At 48.0% G+C, this 16,307-nt stretch overlaps 1 pseudogene; it reads right to left on the minus strand.

Annotated features, from left to right (window-relative positions):
- Window positions 1-15,244: 15,244 nt before the first annotated feature.
- LOC114070181 lies at window positions 15,245-15,915 on the minus strand (annotated as a pseudogene).
- Between the last annotated feature and the right edge of the window lie 392 nt (window positions 15,916-16,307).

Genomic DNA, 16,307 nt, shown 5'->3' on the forward strand with positions numbered 1-16,307 from the left:
AGGGCAGACAGGGTGAGACTTTGGCCTTGGTATTGAATAGAAATTGTCTTTTGTGGTCTCCGCTTAAGATCTACAGTCAAAAGGGCACAAGCACCTTTGGAACCAAACGCACCATCACCTCGATCCACAGGCGCTCCTGCCACCAGCTGTGGTAAAGGGACAAGCTGGGCTATGCGAGACTTGGCTGGAACATGCTTTGGTGGATACAGTGTATAAACCATGATTTGTATATCCCCATGATAATCAGCATCAATAACTCCAGGTATCACAAAAAGTCCCCTGATGGAGGCAGAAGAGCGACCAATTAACAAAGCACCCACTGAGTGTCCATTAACACGCAGAGGTCCTTTAATTCCTGAAGAGATCTGTTGGGGTTGTGTATCAACGAGGGTAAAATCTATTGCTGTTGCCAGGTCAACACCGAGGCTACCGGAGGTTGCTGGTCGCAGGTCACCGAGGTTGTTGGAGGTGCCAGGAACGGGTTGGAGGGAACTCCCTGCATCGGGAAAGCAGCTGCTTGTGGGTTCACCATTTGTGTCGTAGCGCGGGGACCCCTCACGCTGTTCTTGGCGTTTCCTGATCTCCTTCGGCATGCAACAGTGTTGTGAGAATTAGAACGACAGGATTGACACCACACATCTCCGACCGTGCAGTTCCGACGTACGTGGCCTTCTGCCCCGCAGCGAAAGCACCGTCTTTTCTGTGACTGTGTCCCTGAGGTCCTCAGGGGTGCTTGCAAGGGTGCAAGAGCAACTAAAACCTGAGCCTGAGTAACCTGAGCTTGCTCCTTAAGGCTATTCCCTAAGTTTGTTATGGCATCTACCAAAAAGGCATTTTGGCTCAGGGGTATCTGGGAGGTACGTTCTAACAAGTCTTCTATAGTCCAGTCCCCAGGCATGGACAGAATAACATTTCGGGTGGTAGCATTGCAATTCTGTAATGCACACTGTTTTAATAGTGCCCCCTGCATGTACTCGGGTACTGCAGCAGCTTGAATAGCGCTAGCAACCCTATCAATAAAAGCACCAAAAGGTTCATCTCTATTTTGTTTAATCCCCATATAAGATGGTATACCCCCTGGGGCTTTAACACGATCAAGAGCCGCTCGTGCTAGCTGCATCGACTCCCTTACTTTGTCGACGCCTAATAATGCCTGTGTTTCGGTGCGTGCATAGGCACCAAGCCCCATAAACTCATCTAAAGTGACCCCGTGTAATGGGTCTCCGGGCTGCCGGATAACTGCAACCGAATTCTGGCATAATGCTTGCCAGTGAGCATTAAAAAGTAACTGCTGGTGCTGGGACAAAATTAATCACATTATACTTTTTGTATCATTTGGCAGCAGTAAGTTATTTTGCCACACATAATTCAAAATCTGCTTAGTGGGTTCTCCATGGATTCCAGACTCATTCACAGTCGCACGCAGATGAGATAGTAATTTCCAATCTAGGGCAGTAATGGTTGCCGTTAACCCCCCCGCGGCTGCTGGGGTATAAACTACTGGGAAGGCTCCCGTTATTGCATCAGCCACTTCCTGATCACCAGCGGCAAGGGCGTCCTGGGCTATACCTTGCCACAGTTTTTGCCTTTCATTACCAGCCGTGTCGACGGCTGATGACGTAGGCTCGGGTGCCAGCAGCTCAGGAGGAGGAGGTGGAGGCCAGTGTTCGGCGTCACCATCTCCAGTATCTCTCACGGGTGCCGTTGGCGCTCGTGGAGTAGCTGCAGGGAGTGCCGGAGTAACGGAAGCAGAAGATACCACTCTCAGTGGCAAATTAACTACCTGGGTGGCCGGCGGCAGCGGGCAAGAACTTTGTTCCCACGGCTGTGAAACCACCGCGAACGGAGCGGCATTAAGGCGTTCTGAGGCTGCTTTGGCAGCCTTTTGCTCTGCCTGGTGTTGTTTAAAAGCATTAGCAACAACTTGCCGAGCCTTCCTGTACTTCTTAGCTGTCTGATCATCATTTAATACAGCTTCCCACAACTTATCTCCAAAAATTCGTCACTCTTCTACACAGAAAATTGTATTGGGATCTAAAAAACAACCCTTTGCTACTCCTAATACTAACAACCCCTGTAAGTCCTTATCTAAATTATTATCTTTAATACCTCGCTTTTGTAAAAAGCACTTAGGCAAATCATGCATCGCTTGTCTTTCCATACCTGTACAGGATATTTCTAAACTGTTGCAGCCCTTGCAAGACACTGGCGATGCTCTGTCGGTTGAGACTCGTATGTGCGGTCTCTCAGAGTGCGGAGCTAAGTCTTTCGCCTCTCTGTGATTGAGACCCGTTCTTTTGGTTGCTCAGAGCGCAGGGGCCAGCTCTTTTGCTTTCCCGTGCTGCAGTCAGGACCGACGTTCGTACACAATGGACTGTGACGTGCTGGGTTCATCAGAATCTCGCTAGGGCGCCATTTCTCGCAGACGCGGGAAAGCAGGGACACTCAATATGAGAATCAACATGCTCCATTTATTGAACACACACCACAGCAAAATAAAGGATAGATAATGAGCTTATTAATATTCTGTAATTTAACTACATGATTGGTAAGAGCCCTAGAGGTCCGGACCGCCTTTATTTCTTGTTTGTAGAGACCCTCAGTTTTTCATTTTCCCAGGCTGTAGTAATAACAAGATCTTGTTATTGAGCTACGGCTATCGCTAAGAGATTGGCATGACCTTGCCTGGACAGTAACTACACCAGTTGTGCTTAAAGTTGCTGAGTTGATACCCTCTCAGCTCCTGTGAGTCTGCATGCCTCTTGTCATGTAGTCAGTTCTCCACAGTGTCCGAGGTCTCACACTGAAACGGTCCGTCTGGGTCCCCAGATGGACTACGAAGGAAGATTCCTCCCAGACAAAAGCTGCCAGCGCAGGAAACTCCATGTGTGCATGGAGTGCCAAGGGTGGCTCACCAATTGCACAGGAGAATTGGAGGTTAAGGACTTTTTTTCCTGCCTGCAACTTCATTTGTTTGGTGTCCGAGTGTCTGCTCTGAAATGACCCATCTGGGTCCCCAGATGGTCTAAGAAGGAAGATTCCTCCCAGAGAAAAGGTGACAACCATGGAAACTCCATGTGTGCATGGAGTGCCAACAATGGCTCACCAATTCCACAGGAGAGTTGGAGGGTAACGACTTTTTATCTTGTCTAGAACTTCATTTGTTTGGTGTCTTCAACCTCACATTGAAATGGTCAGTCTGGGTCTCCAGATGGACTAAGAAGGAGATCTCCTCCCAGAGAAAAGGTACCAGCGCAGGAAACTCCATGTGTGCAAGGAATGCCAAGTGTGGCTCCCCGATTCCACAGGAGAGTTGGAGGCTAAGAGTTTTTTCTCCTGGCTGGAACTTGATTTGTTTCGTGTCCGAAGTCCCGCACTGAAATGGTCCGTCTAGGACACGAGTTGGACTAAGACGGGAGATTCCTCCCAGACAAAAGGTGCCAGAGCAGGAAGCTCCATGTGTGCATGGAGTGCCAAGGGTGGTTCAGCAACTGCACAGGAGAGTTGGAGGCTAAGAACTTTTTTTCCTGGCTGGAACTTCATTTGTTTTGTGTCTGAACCCTTGCACAGAAAGGACCGTCTAGGTCCCCAAATGGATTAAGAACGAAGAGTCATCCCAGACAAAAGGTACCCGAGAAGGAAACTCCATGTTTGCATGGAGTGCAAAGGGTGGCTCATGAATTGCACAGGAGAGTTGGAGACTAAGTCCTTTCTTTCCGGGCTGGAACTTCATATGTTTGGTGTCCAAATCCTTGCCCCGAAATGGACCGAGTCCCCAGATGGATTAAGAAGGAAGATTCCTACCAGAGAAAAGCTGGCACAGTAGGAAACTCTTTATGTGGATGGAGTGCCAAGGGTGGTTCACCAATTGCACAGGAGAGTTGGAACCTATAAGCTTCTTTTCCTGGATGGAACTTCATTGGTTTGGTGTCCGAAGCCCTGTGCCGAAATGGCCTATCTGGGTACTCAGATGGACGAAGAAAGAAGATTCCTCCCAGGCAAAAGGTGTCAGCGCAGGAAGCTCCATGTGTGCATGGAGTGCCAAGGGTGGCTCACCAATTGCACAGTAAAGTTGGAGGTTAAGGGCTTTTTATCCAAGCTAGAACTTCATTTGTGTGGTGTCTGAACCCTTGCGATAAAATGGACAGTCTGAGTCCCCAGATGGATTAAAAGGAAGATTCCTGCCAGGCAAAAGGTGCCAGCGCAGAAACTCCATGTGTGCATGGAGTGCCAAGGGTGGTTTACAAATTGCACAGGAAAATTGGAGGCTAATGTCTGCTTTTCCTGTCTGAAACTTCATTTGTTTCTTGTCCGAAGCCCCTCGCAGAAATGACCCATCTGGAACCACAGATGGATGAAGAAAGAAGATTCCTCCCAGTCAAAAGGTGTCAAAGCAGGAACCTCCATGTGTGCATGGAGTGCCAAGGGTGACTAACCAGTTGTACAGGAGAGTTGGAGCCAAAGAGAAGAAAGGACCCTGTCCGTGTGAGAAAGAAAGTGCCTAGCTCTTGTGTACAGTGCGCAGCAGAAGGGTGGCAAGGAGCAGGGCGAAGGCGGTAGTCTTTTGCCCTGTCTCGCTTTCCTGCACGGTAGCAACAGAGAGAAGACTCTGGACTCTGCCAACCTGAAAACATTTCAGAGTACATCTAGTTGAAAAGAACATACCTCGCATCTTCAGATGTGTGCAGTGGAAAGGGTTTTGAAGCAGAAAGGGACTGCCAATGCTCAGAAATTTGCAATTAGAGAGGATTGCTCTTGACAAGCTTTCTCTCTTGAGACACTTCTACAGCGGTGCCTTGTACTCAGTTGCTTGTACCCTGAAGCGCTTTCAGGCTTGTAGAGTCCTGAGAGTTCGCTCTGCCACTGCCGTACAAAAAAGCGAGACAGGGCAAAAGACCTTGCCCCCTTCACCCTACTCCTCGCGACCCTTCAACTACACACTGCACACGAGAGCTCGGCGATTTCCGTCTCACATAGACAGTGTCCCTTCTTCTCTTTGACTCCCACAGATCTGACTTGATAGCCCTAAAGTGTCCAACAGGTGAACCCATGCCATATGTCCTAAAAGAAAAACCCAGAGCTAAGTATCCTCTCTCTCTTAAAACCACAAAGCACCTCACGAAGCACTGCACTACTTCCCTCCACATACCAACAGAACTCACAATCACAAAACTGGCATCCACACTCTAGTCCTTTAGACTACAGTTCAAAAAGGGAAGTGTGTCAAGACAGAAAACTTTCAGTGACACACCCCTTCCAACTGGGTAGTTCAAGGCACACCTATTTGAGTGGGAGTCCTTTTCCTCTTGCATCCTTTCAACTGTACACCCCTCCACTGAGCGCTGCGCGTTCTTTTCATCTGCAAGGAGGGGGGCGAACTCAGTAACGTCTCTTTGTCTGGCTCCTTTGACCCTGTATTGGTTAATGCGGACGTTCTGGACTCTGTTTGCCTGAAAGGGCTTTAGGGGACAAGCAGTTTAAAACAAGGCACTACGAGGAAGTGTGTCAAGAAAGAAAGTTTTTGGGGGTTACCCCTTTAATTGTAAACTTTTAAGTATTGGCAATCCCTTTCTATTTCGAAACCTCTGCACTTGACACATATGACAACGCACTGCACGTTCATCTCAGCTAGACGTACTCTGAAGCACTTACAGCTAAGCGCTTACCCGCAAGTCGAGAGTGTCTGTTTCAGCCGGAAATCGCCTAGCTCTCATGTGCAGTGTGTAGCTGAAGGGTTGCGAGGAGCAGGGCGAAGGGGGCAAGGTCTTTTTCCCTGTCTCACTTTTTTGTACCGCAATGGCAGAGCCAACTCACTGGACTCTACAAGCCTGGAAGCACTTCAGGGTACAAGCAGCTGAGTACAACGCACCGCTGGAGAAGTGTCTTAAGAGAGAAAGCTTGTCAGGACCAATCCTCTCTAATTGCAAATTTCTAAGCGTTGGTAGTCCATTTCTGCTTCGAAGTCCTTTCCAATGCACACATCTGAAAACATGCAGTATGTTCTTTTCAACTAGATGCACTCTGAAGCGCTTTCAGGTTGGCAGAGTCCAAAAACTTCTCTCTGCTCCTACCACAAAGGAAAGTGAGACAGGGTAAAAGACTGCTGCCTTCGCCCTGCTCCTTCCCGCCGATCTACTACGCACTGAACACAAGAGCTAAATACTTTCCTTCTCAAATGGACAGGGTCTTCTCTTTGACTCCCACAGATCTGACTTGACACCCTTAGAGAGGCCAGTAGATGAATCCATGCCAAATGTTTTAAAAGGAAAACCCACAGCTAGGTATCCTCTCTCTCTTGAAACCACAAAGCACCACATCAAGCATTGCACTTCTTCCCCTCCACGTACCAGCAAAACTCTCAGTCACACAACCGAGATCCACACTGTGCGCTACAGCTCAAAAAGAGAAGTGTGCCAAGAGAGAAGGTCTTCAGTGTCATTCCCCTTCCAACTGCAAACTTCAAGGCAATGCCATTCGACTGGGAGTGTGTTTCCCCTTGCATCCTTTCAACTGTACAGCCCTCCACAGAGCGCTGTTCATTCTTCTTGGCTACAAGGAGGAGGGCGAATGCAACAAGGTTGCTTTGCCTGGCTTGTCTCACTCTGCAGGGGCTGAAACAGACGCTCTCGACTTGCGGGTAAGCGCTTGTCTGTAAGTGCTTCAGAGTACATCTAGCTGAGATGAACGTGCAGCACGTTGTCATATGTGCCAAGTGGAAAGGTTTCGAAGGAGAAAGAGACTACCAATGCTTAGAAGTTTACAATTAAAAGGGGTAGACCCCAAAAACTTTTTTTCTTGGTACACTTCCTCGTACTGTCTTGTTTTCAACTGCTTGTGCGCTGAAGTGCTTTCAGGCAAACAGAGTCCAGAACATCCTCATCAGCCCATGGAGGGTCAAAGGAGCCAGACAAAGAGACGTTGCTGCGTTCACCCTGCTCCTTGCCACCATTCTGCTATGCGCTGTACACAAGAGCTAGGCGCTTTTCTTCTTAAACGGGTAGGATCTTTCTTCTCATTGGTTCCCACAGATCTAACTTGATACCATTAGAGAGACCAGCAGATGAGCCCATGCCAAATGTCCTAAAAGGAAAACTCACTGCTAGGTATCCTCTCTCTCTTGAAACCACAAAGCAGCACATCAAGCATTGCACTTCTTCCCCTCCACGTACCAGCAAAACTCCCAATCACACAGTCGAGATCCACACTGTGCGCTACAGCTCAAAAAGAGAAGCGTGCCAAGAGAGAAGGCAGGCTCTTAGAAGGAGGGAAGAAGTGCAGTGCTTGTTGTGGTGTTTTGTGCGTTTTGTGCTTGCACAGGAAACTCTTGCTCTTTGTGTAGTGCCGATAGTTGTGCACCAAATTCTTTTGAGAGACAGAGGCTCAGGGATTTGTTTCCTCTTTTGGTGGTCCCAGCATGGGAGTGGCACAGGATGTTAAGTGAAAAGAAAAATAAATTTGTTGTAGTAAAAGGATAGTAATGCTGCATCCTGGAACAGGTTTATTAGTCCAACAGGTTTTAGAATTGTTTCAGAAGGCTGTGGTCTCTTTTTTATTTTTTTGTTCTATAGAAAAATAAACTTTTTTTTCCACTGTATAAAATATGTTCACAAAAGGTAGATTATTGCAGGTCAGTATTATAACTTCTCTGGAAAGAAAAAATAAAACAAAACAACAGAGAAAAAAGACCAAAGCAGCTCCCCCTTAGATACTCCAGAGAGAGAAAAATCTACTTTATTCCTCATATATTAATGACGGTAATTATCTTATAGGATGACACATTGGAAACTAAATTATTAGGTAAACTTGAGAAAATGAAATTTAGTAAAGGAATTTTTAGGTAACACAATTTACTAAGTGAGAAAAGAGAAAACATAAACCTATGGAAAGCATACTGGTGGAGTTAAGCACCAGTCTTGCAGGCAGTTTTGTTTAATACATTGCTAATAGTCTTTGAGCAGGATGTAGGAATGTATTCATGCAGAACGTGAGGTTGGGGAACTTCATGAATGGACTGAAGGACCTTGAGAAAAAGGTGGGTGGAAGATCAGTAGTATAAGATTGAGTTATACAATTCTGAACTTCCTTCTGGGGAAAGGTCACACACATCAATTAGAAATGACAAAGTAGGGAAGACTGCAGTGCACTAATTGAACTCGTGTCTGACCACGGGCCACCGCTGAGACAGCCCTAAGCAAAGAGGGAAGAAGGATGTCACTGCAGCTCACCTGTGTCTCAGAGAATCCTCTCTAGATCAAGGGTAACACAGAATTAATCCTAGCAGAATCCATGCAGTGCTGGTCTACCATATTCAGGAAAGAGGTGAAACATGGAGGAGAGCAGACAGGAACCAACAGGATGGCAGGAAAACCACAGATTTTTACTGCTAACAGTGAGAAAAATTTATACCCATCATAGTAGCAACATTTTGAGTTTGCTTATTACTCATTAAGAAGCCAGGGGGATTTTATATAAATTTGATCAGTTTGTGAAAGGGGTAATAGGCTCTAACGTCATAGTAGTAGAGAGGACTTCCAGTTCCTTTCACTCTGGTTCATATGAGATATAAAAACTAATAGGGCTTATAGCCCCTTAAGACCACCAGGGCCTGTTTTCTCTGTGTAAATCCAAATTGCTTTGAGCACACACAGGATGTCTTACTTTTCCTCAGTATCTCAGAGGGAATGGGATGGAATGTAAGACTCAGAAGTTAAACTAGAAAACTGCACTGCTTGCACACACACACAAAAAGTAGAACAAAATGAATTGGTCAGGCATTACACCTGAATGATGAAAACCTGCAGGCAATCCTAAACCAGCATTGACTAAAAAACTACTTTTTCCCCAGATTTTATTTGGGGAGAGAATAAGGGAGCAGAGGGTTGCATAAAGAATTTTAATTATACCTTTCATTGAGTTGAATGCTCTGTCCTTTATGATAAATTTAAACTGTTACAGGAAGAAATCTCCCTGCACACAAAGAAGAAAAGCAAGCATGTCAGATGAATTGCAACTTCATTTAAGATGTCCCCTCTAGTGGGAAATTGTAACTCTTCTATGATACCTGGGAGTATCATTCTTATCACATTACTAGGACAACGCTTACATTGTGGCGACAGCATGGTGCATGGAGAGAAACTCTGACTCCTGTTCCAAAATGGAAATAGGATTTAAATTGCAGGGCTTTCCACAGTTTACTCTTCAACCACTGGATCGTAATGAATGTTGACTCTGCAGTGGAAAATATTTCTGTCATTTGATATTTATCTCCAGTTCCTTGGTATTGCATGGGAAGTCAACAGATTAAGACAGAATCTGTATATATTGGTTTCTTCCTAAAAACTGTCATTTAGTGAGCACAATCACTCGTGTTTTGTAATAAAAAACCACTGACTGTTCTTTTTTCACTGCACAAGCAGCTGAAAACAAGACACTACAAGGAAGTGTGCCAAGAGAGAAAGTTTTTGGGGTCTACCCCTTTGAATTGTAAACTTCTAAGTGTACCCCCACTTTCATTTGCAGGCACTACGAACCCGGAGCATGAGTTGGGTTTGCCTGTCCCTTGGGAGCAGAATCCTCCTTGCAATGTCCTCGTTCCCCTTGGCCCCCACCCTACTCTGCATCCACAGGACTCCAAGACCTCCAATATCTACTGGAGGATATGACCTTAGAGACAAGATAGATCCCAGTTGATGAACCTCCTCATGTCCTGGTGGTGGCAGCTGGGCAACCTTGGCCCTGATACTGAGGGTCGCTGAGGGTCACTGAGTGTGTGAGGAGGGCATCATTCACCATTGGTGGCTGTGCCTGCCTGGGAGCTGGATCAGCTGCCTGCACCCCCAGCTCCCCTTTCGACTCAGCCCACTTGGGGCAGTGCTCAAGGGCTGTGCTGCCATTGCCCTGCTCTGCTTTGCACAGCCCCTGCTCTCTGCTCACACACAGCCCTGTGGAACTTCACAGAATCACACCCAGTATTCCAAGTTGGAAGGGACCCACAAGGATCATCGAGTCACACTCCTGAGCCTTCACTGCACCATCCCCCAGAGTCACACCACATGCCCAGGAGTATCGTCCAAACGCTTCTTGGACTTTCACCAAACCAGCAGTGCTGAACCCCCACACAGGCACCTCCTGCTCCCAGACAGCAGCATCTCCAGCTTCTGGGGAAGGGAGAGGGGATGCAGTCATCTCCTAAGTTATCCCAAGAAGGGCATTCACGTGGAACCTTCATGTCTGCCTCAACCCTCTGGGAGGATCTCTGGGCATGTGCTGGGAATTCCTGGAGGCCCTACCATTGCTGGAGGAGTTGCGTTTCTGCTGTTCCTCCCCCTGTCCTGACTTTAACTCTCCTGAAGGAAACATTTGCTTAGAGAGGTCTCAAAACACCCCCGGGGCCTTCTCCATGAAATATCCTCCCTCTCAGTTTTGTGAAATCACCTGCTGCAGGTAGGGAAGGTGTCCACACAAGTTCTCTGAGAGGGGCAGAGGCAAATGAGAAGAGCCTGCAAGATCTTTCTGGGCTGTAAACAAAGCATGAATTTATATCTCTCTCAGTTTAATGAAACACAAGTGTTTTCCTAAGGAGGAGAAGTTATGAGGAAGACCAAACTCCTCCCTCTAAGCAATTGTAAATCCAAAATTAAGAGACTCCAAGTGAGAAAGTATGGAGAAAGCAAAAATAACAGCCTTTTATTAAAGGATGTATGTGTATTGGTAGAACAACGAAAGAGCACAAAAACGACCAAATAATCCTGTACCAAAAATCCGCCTCAAAAAAGGAGAGTCCGGTATTCCTCGCTTTTTGGTGCAAATCCAATCACAGTCAGCAGGGGTCGCTGTTGGATCACCGGAGGAGCAGAGCCTGCAGTTGTTTCCTGACAAGGGCGATTTTCGCCCCACGCACCGAGAAGGGGAAGAGAAAGGGGATGTTTCTGCCTCGTCCAAGGAGAAGGGTCAGGTGATATGTCCCCCTGGAACCGCTCTCTGTCCTCCAGGACAGGAGGAGCTGTGCAGGTGTTGCCCTGCCAAGCCAAACCAAGCCAAGCACAGGCAATTCCCGACCAGAACTGGTGCAGATGACCCCAGGGGTTGGCACAGGGCAGATTCCTGACAACAGGGACAAACCCACTGGGTGTTACAGGGATGTCTGTAAACCCCATTTTCCGTGGGGGGTGCCAGTGAAGAGGGAAAGGAAAGGAGGAGAACATGGTGAGAGCAGGAGCTGGAGGAGCAGCCCCAATGCTCCCAGCTCCCAGCCTTTGCCCAGCCCAGCAAAGCCAAAGTAGGCCCAGTCTGGACCTCCTAACCCCATTTTCCCAGCTCAGGAGCTCTGTCAGAGAGACAGATCGGGCTGGGCGATTCTCCCTGGGCACTGGTTGTGATGGAGTACTGCCTGGGCTGGTTGAGGGAGGACCTCACCGGAACAGAGGTTGTGCTGCTGTTCATCCCTTGCACATGAGGTTTTAGAGGGAAAAGGAAAGCTCTTTATTTGCCCTGCTGGTTGCAAGCCCTGCACAAGCCTCCGGCCCTGGGATACAGGAGAGTTGCAGGGAGCTGGGCCCTCTGCCTTCAGTTTTGCTGAAGGGGACAGCGGTGACATCCCAGGAGACCAGTGACATCACAGGGCTCTGGTGACACCACAGGGGACATCACTGGTATCACGGGGACATGGTGCTACCACTTGGGACAGAGGTGACATCACAGATACAGCAGTGACATTTTGGGGACGCAGAGACCACCCTTGGGGACAACAGTGACATCACATGGGACAGTGGTGACATCTCATGGGACACCAGTGACATCACTGGAGACCAGTGACATCACAACTGTCTGGTGACGTCACAGGGACTGTGATGGCACCAATTGGACAGCTGTGACATCATTGGGAACACCAGTGACATCACAGGGACAGTGGTGACATCACTGGGGATGTCGGGGATGTTTAGGGGCTTTTGGGAGGGCACCTGCCCTTCAACACGGCACCCAGCACACCCCAAAAAGTGCTGGGACCCCCCCTTAACCGATGGGAAAATGGTGGGAGAGGTCAGAAGAGTGAGGAGGGCAGCGGGGCTTTGGCTTCCTGTTCCCTCCTCCGTGTGACAGCGTCGTGTCCCCACCCTGAGGTCCGTGTCCCCAACCCAGCGCCCCCCTGACTCTGCCGGGACATGGAGGACCAGGTGGGCTCCATGGGCTGAGACTGATGGGCTGAGTAGGGGCTGTGGGGAGCCCCCCATGTCCCCGGGGTGCAGGGACTGGGGGGTCGTGTCCGCTGGATCCCCCTAGCTTGGTGGGGGAGAGGAACTCGAGGGGGTGGTGCTGGGGCTAGATGATGCCACCCCTCGGGTCCCCAAGAGCTGCTCAGGGTGGGGAAACTGAGGCACAGATTGAGGGAGGAGGGACTGACGAGGCTTTTCTCGAGCCTGTGGTTGGTTGTGTGGTTTGTTCCCTCGTCAGGATCATCCGTCCCTTGTGTTGGTGAGCTAACCTTTGCCTTTTCTTTTTCCTGATCTGGTGTCCCTTCTGCCTTACCCTGTTTTAAATCTGGCATGTCTTTCCCTTTTCCCTTCCCTTTCGGAGTGTTTTCTCTTTTCTTAAAGATTCTAACCAGTTGTCTCCAGTGTCCTCCTTTACGGGTGGGGCAAAGGGTTGTAAATCAGTGAGACTGATCAAGCTTTCTTGATCACTATCTCTCTTTAGATTAAGACACCTTTCTCCAATGTTACAAGCATCGCAACAATGATTTTTCTGCTTATAGTCTTTCTGATCCTTTTCAAGTGCTAACACAAGGGGATCTTGTGGGGCTATATTTATTCCACAATCCTTTTGCCACTTTGGCTTATTTTTTAGGGTGAAGAACAAATCACAATAAATCACTTCATCCCATTTGTCATGTCTACAAAGAAATAACATAAGTTGTAACAAAGTATTATAATTTGAAGTACCATTTGGCGGCCATTTCTCATTATAATCTAGCTTATACAATGGCCACCAATTTTGTGAATACTTTAGTAGGGTTCTTTTACCTAGATTTCCACCAGGGATTCCACCTAATTCTTTCCAATGCTTTAGAATGCATCCTAATGGGGTCTTGGGGTCCACTTCTTTCCCTTGAGTATTTCCCATGTGAAAACCCGACAAAATACTATCAGAGACCATAAAATGCCTTTACCGAGTAACGTCACAAGATGTCACCACAGACCATAAAATGCTAAAACTTAGTTTCTGTAACAGCCGACAGATATCTTAACCATATAGAGCATATAGACAATATTATCTAGCACAAAAATCACATACAATTCAGCACATATAAGACAAGACAATACAACAAGACAGTGTAATGCACTGGGCCCAGAAACCAGAAGGCCTTACCAGAAAATCAGAGGCCTTATTGAAACCAGAAAACCAGAAGGAAACTATTGAGATACCAACTTCTCAATTTTTCCCAAACAGATGTTCAGATGAACATTTGGCTGAACATAACCAGTACAGTTCTTTGTTTCACTTTATTTGACCATCTTCGAAATTTTAATTTGAGATATTTCTCACACATGGAAAGAATCAGAGAAAACGCGGGGTAAAGACAAAGCAGTCATGATCCAATACTGTATGTATGAATGGACAAAAAGTCCCATAAGAACAGACAACATTTACTGGCCTCAGTTTGGTTCATTTGAAAAGTGGATTTGTCGGGCATTGAATGTTTATGTGAATAAAAGAGAACACCGTGTGAGAAAAATTAAAATTTCGTAGACAGTCAAATAAAGTGAAACAAAGAACTTTATTTTCAGCGCGTGCTGGGTGCGGTCAGGTTTGCCTCGTGCCAGGACCCAAGAGCACACCTGAGATGGGGGGGGGGCAGTTCTTTTAAGGTCTCTCAATTTGCATAACTGTTCCCTTGTCCCTCCCGTGCTCAGCTCTGCTCTGCTCTCTTTCTTCCCTAAAAGGCAATATAGCCTTTTCTTGAGCCCGATTGGGTCTCTCAGGGCGTGCTCACACTTCTCTTTTGCAGTCCATTGGTCGTTTTAATCAACCTATTAGATTGTTTCCCTGTCCCGGCCGTGTGGTCCCTTGGCAATGAGGCCTGGCTGGTCTCATTGTCTTACAGGCTTCCCGGTTCACCTCTATACAGCCATAGTAAGCAACAGTAACATGATCACAACTATTAACAGGTCACAGCTGCAACAGAACTGCAGCCATAGGCAACTGCAAACACCTCTGATCACAAAAACTCCTCATCATGAGGCAATCATGGAAACCCTGCTTGTAGTAAAACCGTTTCATTTATTTCGCACACTTTATCTCTTGGTGACTCCACCCTGGGCAGGATTCTGCTCCAGGGCTCCACTCACTGCTGACTGTATGGGATGGGCTGTCCCTGCAGATCCTCTGTGCTCTCCTGCAGTTCCTCCTTTCCTACAGACAAATCCTCCCCTGCCATCAGAGCCAGCACAAGCTGCAGAGCCCCTGGCAGGTGACTTGGAGATCCTTTGTCATCTCCATTGCCCATCGGCCACCAACACACAACATCTGAGCCAGCCCTCAGTCCCTGAAGTCCCAGTGGGTCCCTGCCCTCCCTGCACTGTCTCCATGGAGAAACAAGCAAAGCAACAAGTTTTGCAGAGTCTATTCCTTGGACTTCTTCTCAATACCAGTGTTGGGAAAAGCCCTCAGCCTTCAGGAAGTGCCTGCAGGGGAAGCCCTTTGCTGATGGAAGTGCTGGTGTGGAGCCCAGCCCTGTCCCAGCAGTGCCCAGGGCCTGTCCCTGCCTGTGGTCCCAGGACTGACACACAGCAGGACAGTGACTGAGCTGTCAGAGCACTCAGGCCTTGGACACGAACAGCAAAGGAGAGGGGAGGAGTGCAAAGAGAGCAACTCTGCAAAGACCCAGTTCTGGTGCTCCCTGGTAGGGCTGGGACTCTTCCCCTCCACATCTGCAAACATGGAAATGCCCTCCAGCTTCAGGGGAGGTCTTGGATGAAGGGCCAAGGAAAAAGAATTTATGTCCTTTCTTACACTCAGAGATTCTGATTCCTCATGTACAAACTATCACAGGGCGGATGTTTGACAAATGCCTTGCTGCATGAACTTTTTTTGGTTTAAATGCACACAGAGCATGATTCCTGAGTTGTATATTTTATGAGTCAAAAAAAAAGACAGAGAGAGTGAATTATATATGGGATGAACAGTCAAATTTGAGTGTTAATACATGAACAAGAGGAAAATAACATGAAAGCCCCTGACCCCACCACTACCAAAGTGTTTGGAAGTCAGGCTGGACCAGTAAAGTGTTACACAGTGAGTGTTCTGTAGAGGAAAAGATGCAGTTTTTTGCTCCTGAAAAATACCCAGTTATCATTTTCCTCAGGGCATCCTTGAGCTCCCGGTTCCTCAGGCTGTAGGTGAGGGGGTTCAGTGCTGGAAGAATCAACAAGTACAGAACTGACAGGGTCAGATCCAGGGATGGGGAGGAGATGGAGGGGGGCTTAAGGTAGGCAATGAATGAGGTGATGATAAACAGGGAGACTACAGTCCTGTGAGGGAGGCACGTGGAAAAGGCTTTGTGCCATCCCTGCTCAGATGGGATCCTCACCACAGCCCTGAAGATCTGCACATAGGAGAAAACCATGAAAAAGAAAATAGCTAAACACTAAGCAGCCACTAACCCTAAGAAGGCCAATTTCCCTGAGGTAGCCTGAGTGTGAGCAGGAGAGCTTGAGGATGTTTGGGATTTCACAGAAGAACTGGCCCAGGGCATTGCCCTGGCACAGGGGCAGGGAAAAATGTATTGGCTGTGTGCAGCAGAGCATTGAGAAACCCAGAGGTCCAGGTAGCTGCTGCCATGTGGGCGCAAGCTCTGCTGCCCAGGAGGGTCCCGTAGTGCAAGGGTTTGCAGATGGCAATGTAGTGGTCATAGCACATGATGGTCAGGAGGGAAAACTCTGCTGAGATTAACAGAAAGATAGGATCTGAGCAGCACATCTCATGAAGGAGATGTCCCTGGTGTCCCAGAGGGAGTTGTGCATGGCTTTGGGCACAGTGGTGCAGATGCAGCCCAGGTCTGTGAGAAAGAGATGCAGCAGGAAGAAGTCCCTGGGGGGGTGCAAGTGCTGATGGCAGGCTACGGCGCTGAGGATGAGGCCGTTGCCCAGGAGGGCAGCCAGGGAGATGCCCAGGAAGAGCCAGAAGTGCAGCAAATGCAGCTCCCACCTGTCTGCCAATGCCAGGAGCAGGAACTGGGACATTGAGCTGCTGTTGCACATTGGTTGTTCCTTAGCACAGGGTCTGTTCAGAAAAGGAAACAGAGGAAACAG

The sequence above is a fragment of the Empidonax traillii genome, unplaced genomic scaffold (genome assembly GCF_003031625.1).
Source record: "Empidonax traillii isolate 1590-97213 ecotype Southwest subspecies unplaced genomic scaffold, ASM303162v1 scaffold1460:size212889, whole genome shotgun sequence".
NCBI lineage: Eukaryota > Metazoa > Chordata > Aves > Passeriformes > Tyrannidae > Empidonax > Empidonax traillii.